Here is a 15,629-nt window from a genome sequence, read left to right as displayed (position 1 = left end):
GCCCGGGTTCGAATCCCGTCGATGACGCGAGGAAATTTAAGGGACTTTTTTCACTCCGTGGCTGAGTTAGTCGGTCTCAGCCGTAGATTGTAAGGGCTATTCCCCCCACAAAATGGTTTTTTTTGTGTCCAGCAAAATAGACAAATCGACCAGAGAACACACGAAATTTACACACACAAATAGAGATTTAGGTAATAATTTACGGGTGACCTTAATATAATAATAATTTTTTTTTCTCCCTAACTGAATGATCTGCTTTATTTCCTCGATTTAAGCAGTTAACACTCAACCTGCTTTTCACAAGTTCGGACAAGTGCGATATGTATGCCCACTTTTTTCACGGTGGCTGCAAATAGGCTCTTGCCGCCTGCAAGTTTTTGTAGTGTGGCCGAATGATTGGCAGTGGTAACATCTAGTGACCAATTGAAATGCATTTAGCTGAAAGGACATCATTCCTATATAAACTCTTCCCTGATTTATCAAATATTTGTCTATGCAACTGGAAACCTCAATTATCCAGTTTCTAACAGTTTTTATTTTGTTTATACTTCCAAAACGAACCAAAGGTTCTGGCTCTATTTGTGTTCTGTCTACATACATGTACCTCAGTTTTCTCTCATATACACTGATGAGCCAAAACATTATGACCACCTACCTAATATGATGTTGGTCCTCCACGTGCAGCCAAAACAGCTCGTACCCGGCGAGGCATGGACGCTAAAAGATTTCTAAATGTGTCTTGTGGTATCTGGTACCAACAAGTAACCAGCAGATCCTTTAACTCCTGTAAGGTCCGTGGTTGAGACGTTGCAGATCGGAGTTGCTGTTCCAACACAAACCACAGATGCTGGATGGGATTGATATCTGAAGTATTTGGAGGCAGGGCAATACCTTGAATTCTTCGTCATGCTCTGCGAACCAGTTTCGAACAGTGTGGCATCCGGGCGGTGTGGCATGGCGCATTTTCCTGCTGAAAGATAGCACTGCCAAAGGTGAAGACTTTTGCCATTAAAGGGCGTACCTGGTTAGCAATGATGTTTAGATGTGATGTGATTGTACCGTTGTTCTTCTGGCCATTTAGCCGCCAGACCTCTGCTGGGGCACGACGTTGCCCGCACTTCGCCCCGTGGAGCCAGCCGAGGTACCCAATAGTTAATTTACTCTGGCAGGTCCTGACACCTAGTTTCCTGATATTTCAGTGGTGACGATCTAAAAAAAAATTTTGTTCGATTGCGAAGGGGCGCTTGAATTATGAAAGGCGAAAAAGTAGGCGAATGTGATTCGGATAAAGTTAAATTTTGACGTGTGGGCGTACGCTAGCTTGCAGATAGAGAAGGTAGGGAGACTGAAGGCTGGGGGGAGGAAGACAGAAGTATGGAGTCGATAGGGAAGGCGACTCCAGTCAAATGTAAAAAAAAAAAAAAACTATTATATATTTAGGCCACCCGAATAAGTAAAATCATTTGCCGTGCAGTGTGTTATGTCTGTTAATTGCGTGTGTTCTTTGGTCGATTTGTCCGTTTGCTGGACGAAAAACCCTTGAGACGCCAGTCAGATGTAAAGTGTAAAGTGTGTTTAGGGTCAAAACGGCACCAGGGGTTTTCCCCATCTCCACGTAGTTTACATTGTGGTGTGATACAGTTCACTGTAAAGGCCAGAGATTTAAAAGTATATGGATCTTGAGGTGTGTGATGTCGTGTACCATTGTTCTTCTGGCCATTTAGCAGCCAGACCCCTGCTGAGCCCAGACGTCAGTGGGGCATGCCCATGCCCCACCAGAGGGAAGGAGAGGGGTGACGAGGAGGAGGGAGGCAGGGGCCGTCATCCTTCCCGTCGGGGAGGGGAGAGACAGTGAGTCAGGCAAGGGAGCTGACTCAGATCGCCAGTATGGCTCTGCAGTAGCATTTCTGTTATTTGTTATATCATGGGTAGGAATGCCCAGGCAGGTTCCAGCACCAGGGCTGGCTGTCCATTCAGTGCATATGTCATTCCCAGGATCGGGTCTCATCAAGGATAATTTTGGTTAGCTAGGTTTCCAGCTGAGCCCATGCTCGCTGGTTGTCTGTCAGGTGGAGATTTTTACTTACAGTCCCACTGTGTCAGGCTAGAGTTTTAGCGATTTCTAGAAAGCAGCTCCGTCTTTGGTAGTTGTCATATCTAAATGTCCATATCGACAGTGTCTTTGCAATTGTCCGGTCTGTGGATTTCAAGTTCGGCAAAGAAAGTCTCTTTAGGTTTTGTCTCTTATATGTTTTTGATGCCCATTCCTGGGGTTGTGCCTCTTCCAGGTAGTTGAGTCTTAATAGGTGGGTGTCCATGTGATCGAGCTTCTCTCTGTATCTGGTGAGGGGCAGAGATTATGGTGTTCGCTGTTGCCTTGGTTGTAGCACAGGGAGGGTCCTTCTTCTGCCGAAGAAGTCTTGCGCGTATTTGGTTAAAGCTTTGTAGCTGTATTCCTCTTCCAGTACACGATCTTCCTGATTTAGTAATACGCATTGTGTCTCTGTAATTAGACCGCAGCATAAGTTGTCGTATAATTGATAATGATGCATCAGGTGCTCCCACGTTTCTGTCGGTCCACAGTGGCAGAGAGGTGTGTCGCTCAGTCCAAAATCTGATAGCTTGTGTCTGATGGCACCGTGGCTGGTGAGCAAGTATGTGGTTAGCAGTCCTGGTGAAAGCCAGTGCGGGAATGTTGGGAATACATAGTGAACTTTTGGCACGAATTTACGGGTAATTGAACCCTTTAGTGAATTTTCACAGCGTGTTTGCAAAGTTTGTTGGAGGTGCAGAGTAAATATCTCTTTTCTGTTTTGGTGTCATTTGTCAGATCTATCGTAAAGTTCTGGCAGGTAGCAGTTTGGCCTTTGGAGAGATGGTAGAGGAGTCCACATCGAACGACTTACAAATCCAGAGGAAGGACGCCCATGAGAACGTGGAATGCGTGGGTGCTGACTGCATTGCAGGCTCTGGATATAGTGAGCAGGATGTATCGTTGCGTTTTTTCTAGCTTTCTTCTGTTATTTCCGGATATTGCTTTTGGATAACAGACTGCCGATGCATATACCCAATCGGCAGGAAGATCGTTTTGTGGTAAAGGACGAGGGTCTTCTTTCTCGCGACTAGTGGGGGGAACCCGCACTAGTCGCGACTAAGATGCCTGCTCATCAATCTGGCTACTCATGTTCAAATCTGACCAAAGACAAAAAAAAAAGTTCAAAATTAAATTCCGAAATTACAACTAACGCCATTTATTGAGAGAAAAACAAAACTTTTATTTCTCGCCAATTCTGGACCCGACTCCGTCCCAGCAAAATCGGTTCATATTGTCGGGATCTGCTTCCTCCTGGGGACCCGTCCCCACGAATTTCGATCAAACCCCATCCCATTACTACTAATCTATTTGAGAAGTAGATGGCGATGCACTTATAAAGATTGGTTGGCAGGTTAGCCACCCGGAGCCTGCCAAGGACACTTGGCCACCAGAGAGTATCAAAATCAACTTTTTACACCCAGTTGGTGTCAAATTCACTGCGATGACAAGAAAGTATTTTTTGTTTGCTGTTCTAACCGCTTTCACGATATTCTCCAGGGCATCTACAGTTGAGTGTCCCTTCGGGAAGCCGAACTGGTTTGGCGATTGTAATCCAGAGCTGGTGTAGTGGTTTTCAATTCTGCTCCCAAGGAGGTGTTCGAGAAGTTTTCTTAGGACTGTGAGGAGTGCTATGGGTCGATAGGACCCCGGGAGGCCTTATCGCTTAATTGGATTTTAGCATTAGCATATGATGCAAGAAAGCAAGGGGCATATGATGCAAGAAAGCAAGCTTAGGCAGCATCAACCAGAAAAAAAAAAAAAAAAACACTCCCATTTCACCCCTCCGTTCGATCGAAATACCTCTCCAGCTGAGCCTTAAATTTATTTAGGCTATCAACTTCCACAAGTGATGGAAGTCTGTTCCACCAACCAACTACCCGCTGGCTAAAGGCAAATTTCCGCACATTTATCCTACATCTGTCTTTCCTCAATTTGAATTATGCCCTGTCAGGTGATTATTCTGAGTAGGAGGAAGAATCCGATTGGCATTGAGCAGGCTGAAACCATTCAAGGCTTTATAGACCTCTATCAGATCACCTCGCCGATGTCTAGTCTCCAGACACTGTAATTTACAAAACTTAGGCCTTTCTTCGTAAGAGCAACCCTTTGTTCAATTCACTAATCTTGTTGCCCTTCTCTGTACTCGTTCCAGCAGCTCTACATCCTTCTTGAAATGAGGCCTCCAGACCTGTATACAATACTCATGGTGTGGCCTGAAAATTGCCTTATACAATGGATTAATCACTTCCTTATCCCTGCTAGAAAAATTCCTTTATGTCATTGATAAGAGATCATGAGCTACTCTTGCAGACCGTCTGCACTTTTCAGAGAACTTCATATCTACCTGCACAATTACCCCAACGTCCTTTTCATTCTTTGCCACTGTCAGTGAAGTACCACAGAGTTGATACGTTCCTCTGGGGTTACTGTTTCTCATACTTTACATTTGTCATTGTTAAACTTCATTTGCCATCTCTCAGCCCATCTGCTCAACATTTCCAGATCCTGTTGCAGCAACATAGCGTCAATAGTGTCCTTAATAACCCTGCTAACCTCTGTATCGTCTGCAAACTTGGACATTAAGCTTGATATGAGCAGTGTCCATTGATTATCACTCTCTCTCTCTCACTCTGTCTGCTCCCCCTCAAGCATCCCTTTATCCATAGCAGCAATTTGCCTCCAATGCCACACTACTCCAATTTCTCCAGCAGTCTTCCGTGTGCAATAGTATCAAAAGCCTTTCTAAGATCCAAATAAATAATATAAAAAGTATTCACTGCATCCAGTTCTTTTGTGACTGCATCATAGTATCCAATAAAATTGGTCTGGCAAGACTTTCCCTTAAAACAACCGTGCTGTGTCCGAGCTATAAATGAAGTCTTGTCTAGATGATCCTGCAGTGCTTCTTTAACCAGTGTCTCCATTAATTTTCCTGGAACAGAAGTTAAACTCACAAGTCTATAATTACTTGTGTCAGCCTTTGATCCTTCTTTGTGAATTGGGGTCACATTTGCACTTCTCCACTCTGTGGGTACCTCCCTTGAGTCCAAAGAAGCTCTCATAATTATGACTAAGGGTTTGCTTAGTTCCCTTGCTGCCTCCTTTAATATAACTGAACAGATCCCATCCACCCCAGGTGCCTTTCTTGTGTTTATGTTCAACACTTTCTCCTCCACTTTACTCTCAGTTATTACAAAATCATCTAGCTCAATGCCAGAGTTTACTTCACCTCTGACATTCCACTTCCTGAATAACTCCTCATGTGTGAAAGTAGATGCAAAATACTCGTTCAGTTTGTTAACCACCTGAGCAGGATCCTCAACTGTTGAATCAGCAATATCGGGTGGAATAATCTCATTCATCCCTTTCCTTCTAGAGTTTACATAGGTAAAGAACTCTCTTCTGTTTTTCTTTGCATCCTTTGCCAAGTATTTCTCATAATCTGCCGTTGCCTGCCTAATTTCCTTTGTGACTTCGTTACAGACCAGCTTATATCTATCATAGGCTTCCATGTCACCCATTAATTTAAATGTAGCCCATGCATTTTTCTTCTCTGCCATATGTCTCATTAGTTTATCTGACATCCACTTAGGCCTAAACCTTTAACAATATTTCTTAGTTGGTATATAAAGCCTAGTAGCTTCCAAGATAAGTTCTTTGAATGCTTCCTATTTTGAATTTGCTGTTGCTAACGTCATCGGTTGGTCCCACTGTATAGAATTTAAATACTGTCTCAGACCATCGTAGTCGCCTTTACGAAAGCACAAACCCTTCCCTTTACCCCTGATGGTAGTTACTTCTTTGAGTAAATCCCACTTGAGCACACTGTGATCACTGCCAACTAGTGATCAGAGTGTGCTCAAGATTCTCAGTATCTGCAGATTCTTAATGCATGAAAAATCTGCAGAAGAAATCTGCACTGATAATCAGGTCAAGAGTTTATTACTCCCTCTAGTTGCCTCCCGACCATGCTGATGTAGAAAACAATCATCCAGTAAATCCCCAAAGCCTTGCTAGTGTATAAGTTACCAACCCACAAATTCCAGTAAAATCTGGGAAATTAAATTCCCCCATTATAAGATTCTCTGATTTACTGGCCCACTCTATTTCCCTGTACAGTTTCTTATTATACTCATCAGAGTCATTAGGCCTATAGCACACTCCTACTCTCAATTTTGAGCTCCCAATGCTTATGTCACACCAAACTGACTCGGTACTGCACTGTCCTGCGATGTCGACTGGCTTCACTTCCTTGGATTTTATGTGTTTCTTAACTAATAGCATAATCCCTCCTCCCTTCTTACCCTGTCTATCATTTCTGTACACATTCGTCTGCGTGTGTAGTAGCACAGTGGTATAGTCACCGTCCTCCCCACACCGGGTGGAAAAGGCCCGGGTTTGAATCCCGTCGATGACGCGAGGAACTTCAGTGGGCTTTTTTCACTCAGTGGCTGAGTTAGTCCGTCTCAGGCGTAGATAGCATGGTTTTTTCCCTCAGAAACTGAGGTTTTTTCGTCCAGCCAAACAGGCAAATCGACCAGAGAACATACGCAATTTACAGACACAAATACGGGTTAATGTAATCATTTACGGGTAACCCTAATATAGTAATTTTTTTTTTCTGTACACATTGTACTCCCCAAATTTCTGTTCTGCATTCCTTATATCTGCGTGACACCACGTCTCTGATATCCCATCAATATCTGCCTTTGACGTTTTGAGCAATACCTCAAATTCATCAATTTTATTTACCAAACTCTTAGCATTGGTGTACACGCAAGTATACATGCACCTGTTATTTTTCTTAGCTACACTAACACAACCCATGTGTTTACTTGTACCGCAATGATTCCCAGCAGTCTCTGAAATATCCTGCATCTTGTTTTCCAGGCTGCTGCCCATTCCAACAGAAGCAGTGCAAGAATCACTTTCACCTCTGCCAGTGGCTACTGTTAATCTATTAGTCCTTGTATCCCCCCCAAGCTAGCAGTTTTCCGACACACCTAAAACTGCCTCGTAGTATCAGCAAATATTCTTGCACCCTTTCTATTTAAATGTATCCCATCCCTGTAGAAGCAGTCTCTCCTGTTAACAATTTAATTTTTTATGTGTAGGCAGAGCGCTGCCACCCTCCAAGCAAGGGGGAAGTATCCCTCTTTTAGGTATTTATTATATAGATTTAGTATTTGGTCGGGAATTATCTCCACTGCCTTTTTTACAATCTCCGGCTCTGGGAGGTCCGCGCCTGGGTATTTATTGTTCCGTAGTTTGGAGGCTGCATTTTCCAACTCAGTCCTTGTGAAGGGCTACTCTTCTTGTGCCGTGGTATAGGTGTTCTGTGTTTGTGGATGAGCAGCAGCAGTTGTTCTGGGGTGGTTGGATTCTGGTGTTCCAGAAATATCAAGTCCAAGATGTTATTAATGGAATCCTTCCATGGCTTGGTAAATTCTGCTTGTATCTTATTGGTTGCTGGGATGACTTCACCTCCTTGGGAACTTGTTAGTGGTTATTCGAAAAACCACTGCTATGGATCATCATTTCCTCTCATGGACATGAAATATTCCCTTGTGCGCTGTTTTCGCTCCCGGATTTTAGCTGTGTATCGGTTTCTAGTTGCGCGATATTATTCCCGCAGAGCCTCGAATTCAGCCACAGGCCAGCTGCGCCTGTGGAGCACCAGGGGACAGCTCCCGGGGCTCTGTCTTTTCCTTTTGATTGCTCTGTCAGCCGCTTCTGCAATTGTTTTTGTTATTGCAGTTTGGTGCTGGTCCGGATTTAACCTTTCTGTTTCAAGTGCATCGGCAGATGTCCGTATCGTTTCCTGGAATAAAGTCCAGTCAGCCTTTCCGATGTTGTATCTGAACTGATTTTGCCTGGATATTATTGTCCTGGTTATGGATCAGTTTAGGTGGAAGGTGATTGCTCTATGATCGAAAGTTGTCCAATCTTCAGTAACGGTCCAATTGGTAATGTGGTCCGCAATAGATCTAGTGGCCAGTGTACTATCTATTGTGGCCTCCCACATTGTGCTGGAAAATGTCGGTAGATTATTAGGTAGGCTTAGGATGATTAAGTCGTTTTTTGCAAGGAATTCCTCGAGACACTGTCCGTTTGATGCACCACTTCGTGCAAGGGTTTCACTATGCCGGGCTGGTGAGCGGCAGTTTGCATCTGCGCCTATGATTATTTTGGCAAGACTGTTTGGGAAGTCTGTACATAGTAATGCACGTAGCTTATTATTATTATTATTATTATTATTGTTATTATTTATTAGGGTCACCCCTAATTGATTACATCTACCCATGTGTTTTGTGTCTGTAAATTGCGTATGTTCTCTGGTCGATAAGCCTGTTTTGCTGGACGAAAAACCCCAGTTTCTAGGGGGAAAAACCTTGCTATCTATGCCTGACACCGACTAACTCAGCCACAGAGTGAAAAATGCCCATTAAAGTTCCTCGCGTCATCGACGGGATTCCAACCCGGGCCTTTTCCTCCCGGTGTGGGGAGGACAGTGACGATACCACTGTGCTACCCACGCAGATATGCAGGTAGGTTATGGTTGGTTGGATGTCTTCCCTCGGCCTGGAGTGGAGTGAAACCGCGTAAAATTTGCCAAGTGCTGTGACCATGTGGGCGCACGCCGCCCTGGGAAGACTGTAATTTGATAGCTTGAATACAGTGTAGTTAGGGTTTCTTATTAGAACCCTGCCCAAGTAATTTTCACCATCTGTTTGAACGATTTTGTACTTCAGGGGATATCCACTGACCGCCTTACTGTGGGTGTAGGGCTTCGGTATGAGCAGGATGTCTACGTTTATATCATCAGCTTTTTTGTTCAGCTGTGCAGCCTTGGATCTTTGGGCACATAACTGCTCGAACTGTACTCGGTTGTTGTTGTATTTTTTACGGCGTGCTGCCGTGATCCAGTCTTAGTTGGTACATTCTCTGTGGTATACACGGGGCACTTATTGTCCCTGATCGAATGGTCTGCTTGTATTTGTTGTGACTTGCAGCTTGCGCATGTTGGAGGTATTTCTTTAATTCGTGGTATTTCTTTAATTTGGGCGCAAGTATGCATAGTGTGTCCGAAAGGGCCACACCTAAAGCACTTCCGGTCGGTCATGTGCTCATTGTATCAATGACTGCCCCAATTTTTAAATACCCTATTGTGTTGGTTTATGGTCCTCAATGCTGCCAGCGAGAGCTCCACCACCCAGTTTGTGGCAGTGCCTGATCTGATTTTCGTCTGGAACCTAGGTTTGTTGTTGTTTGTTATTTGGTTTTTAGGAGCTCCGGGGAGATGCGGTGGTCATTCCCTGACCTTTCCGCATTCTCCATATTTGGTGGTCACCTGCTCGAACCCAGGTCTAATCAAGAAGCGTGTGCTACGCACTGCTGCTCCTGCCAACCTGGCTACGGAGGCGCCTGGCACCTAGGTGTTATTAGTGTTGTTGGGTCAGCTTCCGGGTGATCCTGTTGAAAGTTTCTTAAGTAGAGTTCATCCCGAAGCGTTGCTGGTGTCAGTTCTTTGCCCGTATCATATATGATTATATTGGGCCCTCTCTTCCTTCTTCCTGGGGGGCACTGCTTCCAAGGTCTGTATTTTAATTCTTGTAGTTTTGAAATTTTCTGCCAGTTTTGTTATTACAGTGTTTCTCACTGAATCGCTTGTGACGCGCTCTTCCGTGGAGGGTGGTCGGATGATGACCAGGTTTGGAGTTAGCAATAGTGTTTTTCGTTTGGTTGTCGCTGAAGGTGGTTACTGTGTGTTGGTCAGCGCTTCGGTATGTGTGCGGGCGCGCATGATGTTTAGGTATGTATGTATGTATGTATTTGTATAGGGCGGCACCTGGAACGTTAGTTCATCTCTGACTCGTTTCACTTTTAAGATACAGGATTCTGAAGAAATGATCAGAAATGACTTGGCAGTTTGGCTACCCAGAATCATCAAGTCAGAAACGCGCCTCCATCACTGGAAGGTAGGCCAGGGCTACCAGCCGGCTGCAGCAGAAGAGAGGGACGACAAGAGACCAACAAAGTTCGAGCCAATGTCTCTAACCAAAAATAGTAAAAAAAAAGAAAAAGGAACCTAAACAACTATACAAAAATTAAATACTGTACACAAGATTAACATCAACATATTGAAATAAAAAAACTGGTACTTTGAGGATTCAAAGCAAGCAATGCAAGAAACTCGTTAAGTTTTAAAAATTAACATAAATATCAAAAAAAATTAAATGTTATATATAAGTTCAAACAAAAAATTAAGGATAATAATCACCCCTCCAAAAAAAAAAAAAAAAAACCCTAGGCCAGTACTATTTAACCCACAAAACTTTACACAAGCATTTTACCCTAGAAGCAGGAACAAACCTTATAATGCCACAATGGGCACACCTTCGATGCTGGTGTGCCCATTGTGGGTGCTGTCGCCGGTGAACCGTGGTCAGCATGGGTAGTGGGAGCGGCCTGCGGCTACAAAGCGCCCTTTTCATCAGGGTTTGATGTACTGTGTGTTGTGACACATTACTCCCGCCACCAGCATTGCAATTACCAGGGAGCTGCCCCACAATCGCCCTTCTGTTGCCACGTACCATCCTGGAGAGCCTTCGCTCACCACGAGCATCGATAAGCCATGGTCGTCCAACACCTCGCCTGCGGTTCGTGGGTTTCTCCTCCTCGGACCACTTTTGGTAGGTTCTAACCACGGCTGACCGTGAGCCTCCCACCAGCAGTGTCGTCTGGCCATTACAATTTGACCTTTGTCAAACTTGCTTAAGTCCCCTGCCTTGCCCATCTAAAAAACAAGAGTCATCATCATCATCAGCCATTTTCAATCCACTGCAGGATGAAGGCCTCTCCGGCAACTGTCTATTTCCTTCTGTTTTGTACAATGGCCATCCGTTTACACAAACTCTTGAATTTCATCTGTCGATCTCCATCGTTGTCTTCCAGGTTTTCTTTTAGCTCCTGTTGGATACTATTCTGTTATTTTCTTAGTACATCTGTCATCATGTCTTTGAGCTATGTGTCCTCCTCAAGACCATTTTAGTTCTTAGTTTTGATAAGAGTGTACTTTACTTGAGTTTACTGCCTAACCCATGTGTTTCTCTTCTTATCTAACAGTCTGATTCCCAATATAATTCGTTTCATTCTTCGCTGTGTAGTTCTCAGCTTCTCTTCCATTCTTTTGGTAAGTGCCCAAGTTTCATTTCCAAAAATCATGGTGGAGCGTATATATTGGTTCATTATTTTACGTTTCAGACAAATTGGGAGATTGTTCCTCAGTATATGACTGTAGAACAAGAGTGACGCTGATTAACGGAGCTCAGTATCAGAACCCGCACATGCTCCGTAGTTCACCTGCAGTTGTTTCAATTTGCATAACGACTCGCTGGTCATACTGATTTGGCGCATCGGTGTATATAATTCAAAAGCTCCTCTTTGTTTATTCTTTCATCAACATCATAGATAATTATTTTTGGACTCGGTTATTTAAGCTTCGAAAATGAAACGCCCAAACACCGAGTCTGTTCATTTTTCTTTATCTCATCGATATCCTTTTCATTCTCCAAGTCCAGTATAATACCTCTTTCCACTATTTGTGGTACCTTCCAGACCCTTACAGTTTTCAGCATTCCTGATATTGCCTTACCAACAGTTAGTTAAATATCTTTACTGCTTTTTAAACTCGAATCTTCTTTTGAGTTAATGACAAGCGCGTGGCCTCCACGTACACGTTTTTCTTTAGGTTTATCATTACCGTTTTGATACGTATACTCCCCCTCTCCTTGAACCACATCGCTGTACAGACTATTACCCACTTGAAAATTCCCAATCTCGATTGCTTTATGAAATGGTAATTTTTGAAAGTCACGCACCTGTCGTTCATATGTCGTAACCATTCTTTGCAGACAAGACACCCTCTTCTTCAAAGTTTCATTTTGGACACCCAGTTTTATGGCTGCATTTTCTAATACAACCCATCTCAACAGAATTTCAGCTATCACACTTCTGTTTACGCCGTTGCCTTAATTTAAGAGGAATTCTTGCAGATTACTTCTAAGCCAACAAGTGTTTCGTGACTGGACATAAATATACTTAACCTGTCTTCTCTGGTTTACTATCTTCTTTTCCTTCACCCTTCAATCCCTGTCTAGTCTCCTCAGACTCATTTTTTCAGGTTCAAATTCTGGGCTGAAATTTTTGGTTCGATCCGTAATCTTGGGTAATCTGGATAGAGGATACAAGTCTCTTCACACCACTTACTTCTTCTAAGTTAATATCGCGCACTAAATGCTGGTCACCATCCATTAAAAAAGATCTAAAGCTACATTTTGTTTCACCCTCTCAAGTGACCCAGCCTCACGTGCATGATACATCCTTTTTCTGGTCATGCTTCTCGTATTCCTGTTTATTCCACCTAACGTACCCTCACTCATATCAGGAGTTCCCATCAAATTGTCCTGTCCCGCATTCACCAGTTATTTCCCATCTTACAAGTCAATTCCTAAGTACCAACGTTACCATCATAGGCACTTCCTTGAGAAGCCAATAGACATTAGTCTATTGGCTTCTCAAGAAAGTCCAGAGCAGCCCTAGAGACTACGTCTCCCCGATCTTTATCTAATATTTGTTCTTCAATGTCAGCACTGAGCTCCGATTTGTTTGTTGGTCCTCACTGACCACTAAATTTTTCAATTGAACCGCTATCCTCGGAATCTTCCTTCTGTTCATACTCCAATTTTCTCTTTGCTTTTTTTTACTTTTCAACCCCTTTTTCTTAGCTCTTTCTGACTTGCTCTCGCCAGTATCAGGAGTTCCCAGGCAACTATCATGCCCCACATTCTCAATTTTTTTCCATTTTTTGAAGTCAATTCCTGAAAATCAACATCATCATCATACGCTCCGCCTTAATTAGACAATGGGCAGCCCCAAAGACTACCTCCCCACAATCTTTATACACTTGCATTTCAACATCAGCATTGGGCTCCGATTTGTTTCCTGATTGGTTGCCTATGTTTTTCACTGAATCTCTATTCCTGAAATCTTTCATCCATTTGTATTCCAATTTTCTCTTTCCCTTTTTGACCATTTTTTCTTGACTTATTTCGCACTTACATCTGGCGTACTTATTATTTATCTGTTGCTTTCCAACTTTTTAATCTTTTTGGCAAGCGGTAGCAATAGTCCATGGTCCTAACACTACCTCCATTTGCCCGTGATTTGTCTCAACTGCACTATAGATTAATACATCTCTATGATCACCTCTTCTTTTAAATTCTACGCTCTATGCTTTTAACCATCACAAGAGCTTTTTGCACCGTAAGCACCCCTGCTCTCCAGGTCCTAGCTGGCTGGCTGGCTGTTTGCCCCTCCACCTTGAAGCCATCAAGAGCGGACTACATCATAAACTCAGAAAAGGGATCCCTTGCACAGTCGCTGCTTGATATGACAAATGACCCAAAACACGAAAAGAAAAGGACAGCAGAAAAACTGCTTGAAATATGGCAAGATAACCCACGCCATATTTCAACAACAAAAGGTGCTGTTACCAAAACAATTATCCCAACTGTATCACTGACATACCAAATCCTCCTCCCTGGTTTGCTCCAGGTCTCCAAGTCGCCTTCCTACTTACAGGGCATGGCCCGTTTAGACATAAATTAACCGCGCTTGGAACTGAAGAAAACCCATTCTGTGTCTGTGGCCATGAAGAAAATTGGGAACATGTCATATACCTCTGTCCACAGTATGATGACTACCGGACTAGACTATTCATGAAGATACAAGAAAATCCCCGAAATTCTGAGCACCTTTTTCTCACAGAAGAAAACTTTTATATAGCTCTCACTGAATTCGCTCAAGATGTATTCCAGAGAAGGCATTCTACCCACTTGAGGCACACATTACCAATTCCACTACAACCCAACTGATGACACTAACTCTTCGCACTTTTTTTTTTTTTTTCTTGCACCTGAATACCTTTGGGTTCGTTGGGGGCAGCTGAAATCTGACTTGCCGGATATGGTATGACAACATGGCGCTCTCCTTTGCAACCTCCCTTGTTCTGCAAACTGTCTTCTTCCCTGGAAATGGGTGGGCTCCCGATGCCAGGGGTGATTTCCACTTCTCCTCATCTCTCTTGATTCAATCCAGAGATCAATCATTTTAACAATAACCCGTGCATGCAGGACTGTCAGTACGCATGCGCTCCAGGTGCTGGCTGGGGTTCTCCCACTGGGCCTGGAGATTGTCAGGTGTGGCCTGTCATACTACCTATCTAAAGGGATGCCCGTCACATTCATGGGGTACACCATCGAACCTAGAAATGACAGAAAGACAGAAAAGACCCGATTACTGGGGCATCTAAAACAAGAATGGCAAACCCGCTGGACAAACAGCACCAAAGGAGAAGTGACAAGGAAATTTCTTCCGGACATACACAAAGTGTACCCTAAATCACCGCCTTGGCTCCACCCAGGACTGCACTCCACTTACATCCTGACGTGTCACGGACCTTTCAATGAAAAACTTGCAGCCTTTCGGCTTGTGGAGGACCCACATTGTCCATGCGGGGAACGCGAGAGCTGGCAACATTTGATGCACCAATGTCCACCGTACGACGACCTACGTGGAATCCTAATCACCAGACTAACTTACTTACCTCAGGACTGGGAACACCATCTCCTGGACAGCTTCGATGAATATAGTGCGCTCGCCAAATTTGCACAAGACTTATTTGCAAGAAGGAGAACACAAATTGCAATCAATAATGCACGCCGTTAGCCCAAAGCTCCCTGCACATGAGCATCCAAATTGAACCAAACTATGGCCGTTTTGGTGGGACCTCACTCTCTCTCCTAGGATTGAACATCCATCGCAAATGATAGACGATCCGACACCATATATGCGGACTCCTACTAGACAATGATCTCTCTCTGGACGGGACTCTTTCTCCCATGTGCGACGCAACGACTGGACCACATGACCACAGCAACTCTGGTGCAGCACGTCGCCTGGCGTTCTGAACTGGGCACCTTTTCCCAGTTCACTTTTAAAACCCTATCCCTAGGCAGGGAAGGGGAAGAGATGGGCCTCTGTCTCATCCCCTTCCCTACCCCCCCCCCTTTTCTCCCTGGTGGGACTTGCTCCACTGACACTCCTGGGATCGCCTTCTCTTTCGTTCCCATACTTCTACCTGTTCCCCCCAATCTTCAGTCTTCCCCCACTCTACCTTTACCGACCGTGAATGTCCCACTGCAAGCTACTAAACTTCAATGTGGAAAATTAAACCTAACCTTCATTTAAAGCATATTTCGGCCTTATCTAAACCTCTAGTGTCTACCCCATTTTTTTTTTTTTTTTTTTTTTTACATACGCCCTAGCCACTGAAATCTCAGGAAATTAGGTGGCAGGGCCTGCCAGAGTAAATAATGTAATACTAGTGTACCTGGTCTGCCTCCACGGGGCCAAGTGTGGGTAACGTTGGGCCTCAGTAGGGGTCCAGCGGCTAAATGACCAGATGAACAAC

This window comes from Mastigoproctus giganteus, chromosome 7 (assembly GCF_048544385.1).
Source record: "Mastigoproctus giganteus isolate SK-2022 chromosome 7, ASM4854438v1, whole genome shotgun sequence".
Lineage (NCBI taxonomy): Eukaryota > Metazoa > Arthropoda > Arachnida > Uropygi > Thelyphonidae > Mastigoproctus > Mastigoproctus giganteus.
Note: the sequence above shows the minus strand (reverse complement) of the source record.